This window comes from Rhinopithecus bieti, unplaced genomic scaffold, assembly GCF_001698545.2.
Source record: "Rhinopithecus bieti isolate Rb0 unplaced genomic scaffold, ASM169854v2 scaffold_33903, whole genome shotgun sequence".
NCBI lineage: Eukaryota > Metazoa > Chordata > Mammalia > Primates > Cercopithecidae > Rhinopithecus > Rhinopithecus bieti.
The window spans coordinates 1717744-1728674 of NW_016814625.1; the positions used below are offsets into that span (position 1 = coordinate 1717744).

At 40.2% G+C, this 10931-nt stretch overlaps 1 pseudogene across 1 annotated transcript; it reads left to right on the forward strand.

The window, feature by feature from the left end:
• The first annotated feature begins 8310 nt into the window (after positions 1–8310).
• Positions 8311–9178, forward strand: LOC108514995 (40S ribosomal protein S3a pseudogene; annotated as a pseudogene). Its single transcript, XR_001881401.1, has one exon. The product of XR_001881401.1 is annotated as a 40S ribosomal protein S3a pseudogene (transcript).
• Positions 9179–10931: the final 1753 nt, after the last annotated feature.

The window sequence follows — 10931 nt, forward strand, 5'->3', positions numbered from 1 at the left end:
TTAGTTCTTCACCTGACTCCAGTCGCCCCCCTTTTATTTTCAGCTGGAAGGACTCCTTCACTTACGGTAAAAGGGTTGGCAGAAATGAGCAGAGGTACAGAGAGGAAGAAAAACCAGATGAGCTTTGCATGCTTGGAACCAAAACCATGTCGAGGAAGCAAGCACCCAGAGGGGTGGAGCTGAGCGGTGGTTTCAGCACAGCCCTCCCTCACTGTGTTAGCCTCACCTCACACAGGTCCCTTTGCTTCTCTGGGCCTGAAATTCCCCTTCTGTAAAACAGAAGGGCAACCACAGATGATTGCCATGGCTCCTTCAGGATGGAAAATTTATAATATCAGCAGCATATTATTAATTTAAAGATGCATTACATGAATCATATTCAATTCAATCCAATTCCAGTATGAACCACTCCACAAAATGCCAAAGCTCCTAAGGGCAACTTTCCTCACTTTATTTTTATACCTTCATTTCTTGCTTTTTTCCATTACTCTTCTGGTGCAGTATTTTTCCCCTTTCCCACTTGTTTCTTCATTTTCTAGTAATAGCAGGGAAGGGGTCATTCAATAGGACAAGAAGCTGAGATCATCTGTTTATCCACAGGACAAGGAGGAACCAAGGCCCAGCCAGCCAGCTCTTTCCCACACTGTTCTGCTGGTGACCCTCAACCCTACACCAGCAAGAAGAGGAAGCCAAGCTCAGCCTCCTTCTGACTTTTTTTTCACTCCTTTCTTCACCAAGCTGCAGGGTTCCGGATGTTTAGACAGCTCTGCTCCTCACTGTCTACAGACCCATCAAGGTAGCTGTTGTCACTCCCTGTTCCTAGGAAAAGTATCAAAGAGGGAGACAATTTGCACAACTCTTGTTCTAGCTTAACTTGAAAATAACCACCATGGACACACGCACATGAACACATGCAGCCCCCAGCCTTTTATCTGCAACTGCCTCTATTTAACTGTAGCCTGCTCAAATCCAGCAGCTCAGCAGAACCATGGCAGCCCCACTCCCAAGGAGAGGACTAGACCCTGACTAGTCACTTATTTCCTTGTTCCCTTAGCTACTACTGCAGTTAACCATCACCTCCTTGCATTGTTCATCTCAGTTAGCGAAGAGCCCAGGTAGGGTCTCTTCTACCATGCTACCCTACTCTACCCCACCCCCGGCAGGCCAGGGATTTCTACTTACTGCTTGTAGGTCTCACCTCCTATGCCAACTTGGTTCTCTTTCTTGTGAAACAACTGAAGTTGCCTTGAAATAGTAAGGGCAGAACACAGAATCTATTTATCCTGGTCTTCAGAGCCTAAAGAGACTAGAGATTTCCTTCTAACAATCAAGGTTTCCATAGCAAGAACCAGATTATTGAATTTCTAGAAGTCCTAAAACAAAACAAAACAAAACAAAAACCCACTCACTTCTCAAAATAGGCCTACAGGGTCTGAATCCACATAAAGCCCAAAGCAGGAAAGACAGGAAAGACTTAGTTGCCAAATAAGTGCTATAGAAAGTGCAAGTTACATTAAAATTAGAGATAGCAGTTGGTCCACCCCCATCACCTAGAGTACTGACAACACTTTGCGTTTTAATTAGTATGCACCAGGCATTTCATATACATTAACACAAATTATGGCAACAATCCTACAAGGTGGACATTATCCTCATTTTTTAGATGAAGAAATCAGTGCTTAGAAAGAACATACACTTATAACATGTAGGGCAAGGACTGTAACACAGATTTGTCTGGCTTCAGAGACTAGAGGCTTTGTAGAAAGCTACCTTGCCTCTGCAAAAGGATAAACTGCTAAAACATAAACTTCATGAAATAAAACCAAAATCAGTGAACTGGAGGGAGACCCCTGTGTCCTGGGACTACTGCCTCTAACTAGCAGCATGACCCTGGGCACATCTTTTGGGTTTCAGTTTCTTTGTCTATGAAATGAGAGTGTCAGATCCAATTATTTCTTCCAGCTCTAGAACTGGAGAGTGTGTGTTCTAGTCCCCGCATGCCTCCTCAGGGAGCAAGAGACCAGCAGCTACAATCTAACCTCAGCACAACAGATCTCTAACAACAGGAAGTGCCTCTGCAGAGCCTCTGGAAATGATTCAGAATTATTTTCTGTTCTCCAGTGAGAACCTATAATTTCTATGACTGCAATTCCCCACTGGTCAGGGCTGGCTTAAGTAACATTCATTGCTGCTTATTACTCCGCCACTCCACGACACTCTGACGACACTGGAGAGAGGATCTGTGCTCCATACTTGTCACATATGGGTTTAAAGGGGTAGTGACTCAAAAGTGAAATGGGGAGAAAAGATAAATATTACACACCCACACATAGCTCTTATATGAAAATCCATCACTAGAACATAATAGTAAGGATGGAATTATTTACTGAAAAGGATTCATTATTTAATAAAAGAAATCACCAGGATCCCTATCAGTAGTGTGTCCACAGCTCATCAAAGGCTGAATGTGGTGGAGAGATAAATACTAAATCTAATGTACTATGAATCGAAGCTAACCAAATGCAGATGAAAACCGAAGAGGGTGCATGTATTATTTAATGTGAAAACGGGATACTGTGTTTGCAAAAATTTGCTTTACACACAACCTTTACGACCAGTGTTTGTTGGACCGGGAGCGGTGGCTCACGCCTGTAATCCCAGCACTTTGGGAGGCTGAGGTGGGTGGATCACCTGAGATCAGGAGTTCGAGACCAGGCTGACCAACATGGTGAAACCCCATCTCTACTGAAAAACACAAAAATTAGCGGGCATGGTGGCGGGTGCCTGTAATCCCAGCTACTTGGGAGGCTCAGGCACAAGAATTGCTTGAACCCAGGAGGCAGAATTTGCAGTGAGCCGAGATTGCACCATTGCACTCCAGCCTGGGCGACAGAACAAGACTCCATCTCAAAACAAAAACAAAAACAGTGTTTGTTGAACTGATGTGAGTGCATCTTTCTTGCAGCAGGAGGCCCAGCAATATAAATCTTTGCAAATGAGCGGGGTGCACACCAGTAAGAGAGGGAGAGGAAGGTGAAGGCGAGATATGAGAGAGCAGATGTGTGCCTAGAAAGGCATCATGGTGGCAAATGTTATATTGACTTTTTTTAAAAATGGAAGGGTGTTAATAGAAGAGAGAATGAGATGCAATTATTCAAGTTAAACGACCAAAAAGAAGCTTCATCTAAACCATCTAGAATATCAGTAGGGTTCCTTTGGTCAGCACATTAACCATTAATGGGAGTTTTACAGGTGAATAATATTTCTTGGCCAAGCACAGTGGTGAACACCTGTAATCCCAGCACTTTGGGAAGACCAGACGGTCAGTTGACTTGAGGCCAGAAGTTTGAGACCAGCCTGGCCAACATGGCAAAACCCCATCTGTACTAAAAATACAAAACTTAACCAGGTGTGGTGGTGTGTGCCTGTAAGACCAGCTACTCAGGAAGCTGACTCATGAGACTTCCTTAAACCCAGGAGGCAGAGGTCACTGTGAGCTGAGATCGTGCCACTGAGCTCCAGCCTGAGTGACAGAGAAAGGCTCTGTCTCAAAAAAAAAAAAAAGGAATAACAATAATAATAATAATAATATTTCTTGTAGCAAGACTGCAGCTAAACAATGACAGAAGCATTGGGAAATCTCATTGCTGCCTCTGTGGTTTACTATCCTGATTTATATTTTTTAAATTTTTTATTTCCATAGGTTTTGAGGGAACAGGTGGTATGAGTACATGAGTAAGTTCTTTAGTGGTGATTTATGAGATTTTGTTGCACCCATCACCCAAGCAAAATACACTGAACCCAATTTGTAGTCTTTTACCCCTCACCCCCGTCCCACCCTCCCCACTGAGTCCCCAAAGTCCATGGAATCATTTTTATGCCTTTGCATCCCCATAGCTTAGGTCCCACTTATGAGTGAGAACATATGATGCTTCATTTTCCATTCCTGAGTTACTTCACTTAGAATAATAGTCTCCAATCCCATCCAGTTTGCTGCGAATGCCATGAATTCATTCTTCTTTATGGTTGAGTAGTATTCCATTGTATATATATACCACAGTTTCTTTATCCACTTGTTGATTGACGGGTATTTGGGCTGGTTCCACATTTCTGCAATTGGCGAATTGTGCTGCTCTAGATATGTGTGTGCAAGTATCTGTTTCCTGTAATGACTTTTCTTCCTCTGGGTAGATACCCAGTAGTGGATTGCTGGATCAAACGGTAGATCTACTTTTAGTTTTTTAAGGAATCTCCACACTGTTTTCCATGGTGGCTGTACTAGTTTACATTTCTACCAGCAGTGTAAAAGTGTCTCCTTTTCACCACATCCGTGCCAACTTCTATTATATTTTTATTTTTTGATTATGGCCATTCTTGCAGGAGTGAGGTGGCATCACATTGTGGTTTTATTTGCATTTCCCTGATCATTAGTGATGTCGAGTATTTTATCATATGTCTGTTGGCCATTTGTATATCTTTTTTTGATAATTTTCTGTTCATGTCCTTAGTCCACTTTTTGAAGGGATAGTGTGTTTTTTTCTTGCTAATTTGTTTGAGTTTGTTGTAGATTCTGGATATTAGTCCTTTGCCAGATGTATAGATTGTGAAGATTTTCTCCCACTCTGTGGGTTGTCTGTTTACTCGGCGGCCATGTCCTGTTCTACAAACAACACGTGATCAACAATACCCGATGGGTAGACTTTTAAAGTTTTTACCACTTTTCCATGTAGCATTTTTCATTTAATCCTTGTCATAACCCTGTGGGGTAAGCAGAGCAGATATTCTAGCCTCATTTTGTAGACAAAGAAACTGAGGCTCCAAAAGGTAGAATGATATGTCTAAAGACACACAATTTGTCCACAACAGATTAGTCTAAGCCCTGGACTTGTGGCTACTAATCCAGTACTCTCTTCATGACACCCCAATAGACCTGAGGCTTAAGGCACCACTAACCAAAGCAGTTTAAGTGGAAAACTGCACATATATTTCATACGAAGATACACACACAGCAGTTACCCAGACTGAGGAGTCTGTGGATCAATTAAAAAATATTTGTTGCAAGAAGCTTGCTAGGTTCAATAGAGTACCCTGAAAAAGAATGAAACATGAGGGGGTCTATAGAGAGGCAATGTTTATTTTTTATGCACATCCTTGCTGGCGCCTAGTGTTATCAAACTTTAAAATTGCTGCTTAAATAATAAGTCTGAAGTAGCTTCACATGGATTTAATTTGTATCTCTCTGATGACTCATGAGGACTTTGCACGTGTTTTTTGGCCATATGGACTTCCTTTTCTGTGAATTGCTTGCTCCTAACCATTGCCCATTTTCTGCCATATTGTTTGCTTTTTTTCTTAAAAATCTGTAGGAATTTTTAAATACATATTATTTATACTAATCTTTTGTTCATTATATGCTTTGAATATTATTCTCTAGGTCTCTGGCTTTTCTTTTTTTCTCTCCTCCCCCTACCTTTTAAGTTCAGTTTATTATGGTGTCAAGATTTACAACTAATATACTTACCACTCTGCTAACAGAATTCTAAACTTAAGAAAAGAAATTTTTCTGTTGAAGGTAGGTTTTCAGAAACTTAAATTTAAAATGATTGAATTACTTGAGCAATAGACCTCCTGTGCTGTTTCTCTCCACCCCTGAAAGCTAATGTAAGGTTTGCTTCAAAAGGGAATTTAATTGGGATTATGCTTTAAGTCACTCATTTTTTAGAAAATTATTGATGAGAAAAAATTTACCAAAAATAAAAGAGCTATGGGATTATCTTTATTCAATAATGCTGTGTCCTTCCAAAAACATTTGGTAAAGACAACCAGGCTAGAGAGGTGGCAAAGTCTATCCAGTCCTCCTCTCCTGCGAAAGCCCAGTGGACAGAAAGTGTTTGGTTTTATTTAGTTGCTAATTACACATTGTGTGAGACTAGGGTCCCACTTACTGAAGCCAACCGCAGTGTAACTTCCCAGATTCAAGAGAAAGTGAAAGATAAAAAAGAGGGAGAGGAAAAGAGAGTGACAGATAAACTGTATTATGTCACTTGAGTCTATTGGGTTATTTTTTAATCCAAGTATCAGAATTAATAACTTTAAAAGAAAAACTATGGCATTTAATTAGGACATGGATTAATCAACATCTTTTTCCTGAATAATGCAAACTAATGAGTGTTCAAGGGTGAAAATAAATTTGCCAGAGAAAAAGAAACTGAACAAAAAATCACATAGTGACTGTCGCATCTCTTATATAAAAATATTTTCAAACTAATACTGTTAAAGTGATGTTATGGATCTTTCTCCCACTTAATAAATTTTCTCTATAATGATAGTCAATTATTATCATATAGCAACAATACCTTTAAGGAAAACAGGTAGCATTATATTTCTGAAATCGATTAGCTCTTCTGATTGAGAGAAATATCTTTTCTGATATTTAGAAGACAATCACTTAAGAAATCAATTTTAACTTAATAACAATTCACCTCTCTGAAACAGAAGAAAATTACATTTTATATTTTGTCCCCTGAAAAAAATCTAAAAGTTGACACGACCCTTTGAAAACACAAGTGTGCTGTTTAACTTGTCCTCTATCAGTTTAATATTGGCGGCAATTGACAGGAACATATTAAGTAATAATTTTGTGGGGAAAAAGTTTGGAAAGCCCTGTCTGGTATTGTAGGTTTTGTGAAGCAGATTTTCATGCAGTTGGATTCCTACATAAACCTCCCAACACAGCACTAGGCCAGGTGGTTACCCACATGAAAATCAACAGCTCACATTTCTTCAGTTAAGCAGGCCCACACACAAGGAAAACGATTGGTATCAGGACTCAGCATTATTATAACAGGAAGGAATGACCACCTCTTCTGCTTAGGTGTAAGCAGAAGCTTAAACAAGCCATTTTTATACTATAATCTTACATTTGTAGCGAGCAAAAGAGCCCAGTCATGAAATCCAGCTTTGTAATTCTCCATTCAGAATAACATTGTAGGAAAAACATCTTGTTTCACTCTGTCATTTGGCATTTTTCATATGAAGTAGGTGTGTTTTGTATTTGAATTTCAGCTGCACAGTCTTACTACTGAGCTACTCACATCTATCATGGTAATCTGAAAATAAAACTGACTATTTTCCCAGATACCTTGGTGTACAAAGCACAGCAAGTCAGAAGTAGAATGGGGATTTTGAACTTGAGAAGTGTACACCTGAAAGGGAGTTTAAGTAGTTAACCCCTTCTACTCTGCCCTTTTATTTTCTAAACTGAGAATACCAAGGTTCAGAGCAGTCCTGCCTGAAACGGGCTGTTGCGGTGATCCATTGACTTTATTTGTTTGTTTATTTTATTTTTTTGAAAGGAAGTCTCAGTCTGTCACCCAGGCTGCAGTGCAGTGGCATAATCTCAGCTCACTGCAACCTCCTCCTCCCATGTTCAAGCGATTCTCCTGTCTCAGCCTCCCGAATAGCTGGGATTACAGGTGTGCACCACCACACCTGGCTAATTTTTGCATTTTTAGTAGAGATGGGGTTTTGCCATATTGGCCAGGCTGGTCTTGAACTCCTGACCTGAAGTGATCCACCCACCTTGGCCTCCCAAAGTGCTGGGATTACAAGCATGAGCCACCGTGCCCAGCCTCCATCGACTTTAACCAAAAGACATGGAAGTACTGGGATGTCCTAGGGAAATCTCAGTATCTCAGACAGACTTTTTGCCCCCAGTGTGTAGTGTAACCCAATTTCCCCTTTGATAATCAGGACCAATTGGCCTAAATACAGTAACTCCCTTTCTACCTCTTTCCTTGCCTTTTAATTCGGAGGCATAAGTCTTGCTCAAGATCACTAAACTATTCAGTGGGAAACAGAACTAGAATTCAGGGTCCTTGCCTCTGAATAATAATAAACACTATTTACAAATGCTTACTATATACCCCACATCTTCCAAGCACATTCCAAAAAGCATCTCCTTTAATCCTTACAATAATACTTTTGGGGAAGATACTATTATTATCCCCATTTTACAAAAGGAAAAAAATGAAACCGAGATGTGGAGAGCTCAAGTAACAAGATCACACAGCTGGTCAGTGAAAGAGCTGGGATTTGAACCAAGGTTTGGATGCCAGGTCTCCACTCTTACACACTAGGTCATACTGCTTCCTTCTGGTCAGTCCACATCTTCCAATTCAATGATATTTTCACTTCATAAGCTAAAAGTAACTGAATATGAGATCCCTGAGGGCAGGAACATCTTCCCTTCTATCTCCTGCTCTGGCACAGCACCTGACACAGAATCAGTATTTATTAAGAGTTTTATGGCCATTTTGGCTCTCTGATCAGCACCATGGTGGTTGGCAAGAACAAGCGCCTTATGAAAGGCGGCAAAAAGGGAGCCAAGAAGAAAGTGGTTGATCCATTTTCTAAGAAAGATTGGTATGATGTGAAAGCACCTGCTATGTTCAATATAAGAAATATTGGAAAGACGCTCGTCACCAGGACCCAAGGAACCAAAATTGCATCTGATGGTCTCAAGGGTCGTGTGTTTGAAGTGAGTCTTGCTGATTTGCAGAATGATGAAGTTGCATTTAGAAAATTCAAGCTGATTACTGAAGATGTTCAGGGCAAAAACTGCCTGACTAACTTCCATGGCATGGATCTTACCCGTGACAAAATGTGTTCCATGGTCAAAAAGTGGCAGACAATGATTGAAGCTCATGTTGATGTCAAGACTACCGATGGTTACTTGCTTCGTCTGTTCTGTGTTGGTTTTACTAAAAAACGCAACAATCAGATACGGAAGACCTCTTATGCTCAGCACCAACAGGTCCGCCAAATCCGGAAGAAGATGATGGAAATCATGACCCGAGAGGTGCAGACAAATGACTTGAAAGAAGTGGTCAATAAATTGATTCCAGACAGCATTGGAAAAGACATAGAAAAGGCTTGCCAATCTATTTATCCTCTCCATGATGTCTTCGTTAGAAAAGTAAAAATGCTGAAGAAGCCCAAGTTTGAATTGGGAAAGCTCATGGAGCTTCATGGTGAAGGCAGTAGTTCTGGAAAAGCCACTGGGGATGAGACAGGTGCTAAAGTTGAACGAGCTGATGGATATGAACCACCAGTCCAAGAATCTGTTTAAAGTTCAGACTTCAATTAGTGTCAAATAAAAGTGCTATTTGTGAAAAAAAAAAAAAAAAAGAGTATTATGAATGGAATTGAACGTCTCTAGGTAACAAAATTGGACAACTCCAACTTCCCACCTTGCTTTCTGGAGACCAGGCTCAGCTGGGCAACAGAACTGCCCATCGCTGTGAGGTTTCTGAAAAAAAAAAATGGGCTCCACATTCCAAAGGATGGCCTTACCAGTGGATCCCCGTAACACATCCTGTTAGAAAGTCCTGGATGGCCTATACCCAATAAGAAGACCAACCAATTTATCCAAAAATAAATAAATCAACAAGGCAGGAAGCTACCACAGAATACACTCAATAGGAGAACTGTGCTTCATAACCCACCTGGAAGCCATGGGAAAGAACTGACTCTGAGAACTCTGATCTGCCCTCTGACTGATTAGGACTGAGAAACGGGTGCAAGAGAAAGGAATTCTTTGAGGGGCCAAAAAAGCCTCATGAGCACCACATTTTTAAAGAGACTTCCATTCATTCATTTATTATTACTTTTGTTACAAACGTGATAAGAGTGGGGCAGAGCCTGGTGGGCCATGTATTAGTAAGAATAATGTAGATCTTGAAGTAATTCACATGAAAAAAAAAAATGAAGTGGCTTCCTTCAGTGTGTCTATGTCTGTCTATGGTAGGCAAAAATCAATACCTAGTTCCTCTAGATTTTCTGAGGAATGCCTAAATAGGGCCTGTGTTGAGATTCTGCTAATAAAATACACACGCAGAAAACAGGCTTTTATAGCAACTCAATGTTCTCTGTGCTGATGTTGAAAAAAAGTATTAGTGCCCTCCTCAAAGAATAACCCCGCATATCCAACATTTTTGTTGCATCCAGGCCACATAAGGCCTAAGTGATTTACTGAGATATACCTTACAATAATAGCTGTGACTATTAAAACCCTACTATTACAAGGAGCCCTACATATATCATCCCATTTAGTCCTCCCACCAAATCTGCAAAGTAGACATGATTAATGGTATTTACAGAAGATCTGAAATTTAGAAAGGCTAAGGTACTTACCCAAGTTTGCACAGAAGAAATTAAAGCCAAAGCTAAAGCCAAAGACTTCCCACTTTGCCATATTGCCTCTGGACAGCGAGACACCAGTCCTTATCCAGGCTGTAGGCCATTCCAAGCCCCACAGAAAATGAGTTCACAATATAAGAAATGGGCTGTGATCACAACTATTTACGAGTATCATATCTCAGATACATGTTAGCTAAGGTCTGAAAGTACAAAAAACATAGCATCTCTTTGCAAAAAGGTGATATAATTCAACATCTTCATTTTACTAAAGAAGAAACTAAAGCCCAGGGAGGTAAACCATACTTTAGCACAACCAACATTGTGATACACCCACTATGGGCAGAATTTTGTGCCAGTTTGCACATTTAGTAGGGGAGATAAAGAAACTATGCCAATTATTAAAGCAATGAGCAGAAGAGTTGTAAGGCACCATCTCCTTCTAGGAATCTCTTCTAAGCAAACATCAAAGATGTTGTCAGATTTATATGCAAACAAGTTCATTGTAGTATTATTTATAATAGCAAAAATTTGATAGAAAACTAAATGTCTAACAATACCAACATAGATAATTATATCAATTATGTCACTAAAGTCATGTGCTGTGTAATGACGTTTGAGTCAACAAACTGCATATACAACACCGTGGTCCCGTGAGATTATAATGCTATATTTTTACTATAACTTTTCTACATTTAGATACACAAATACCACTCTGTTCTCATTGCCTCCAG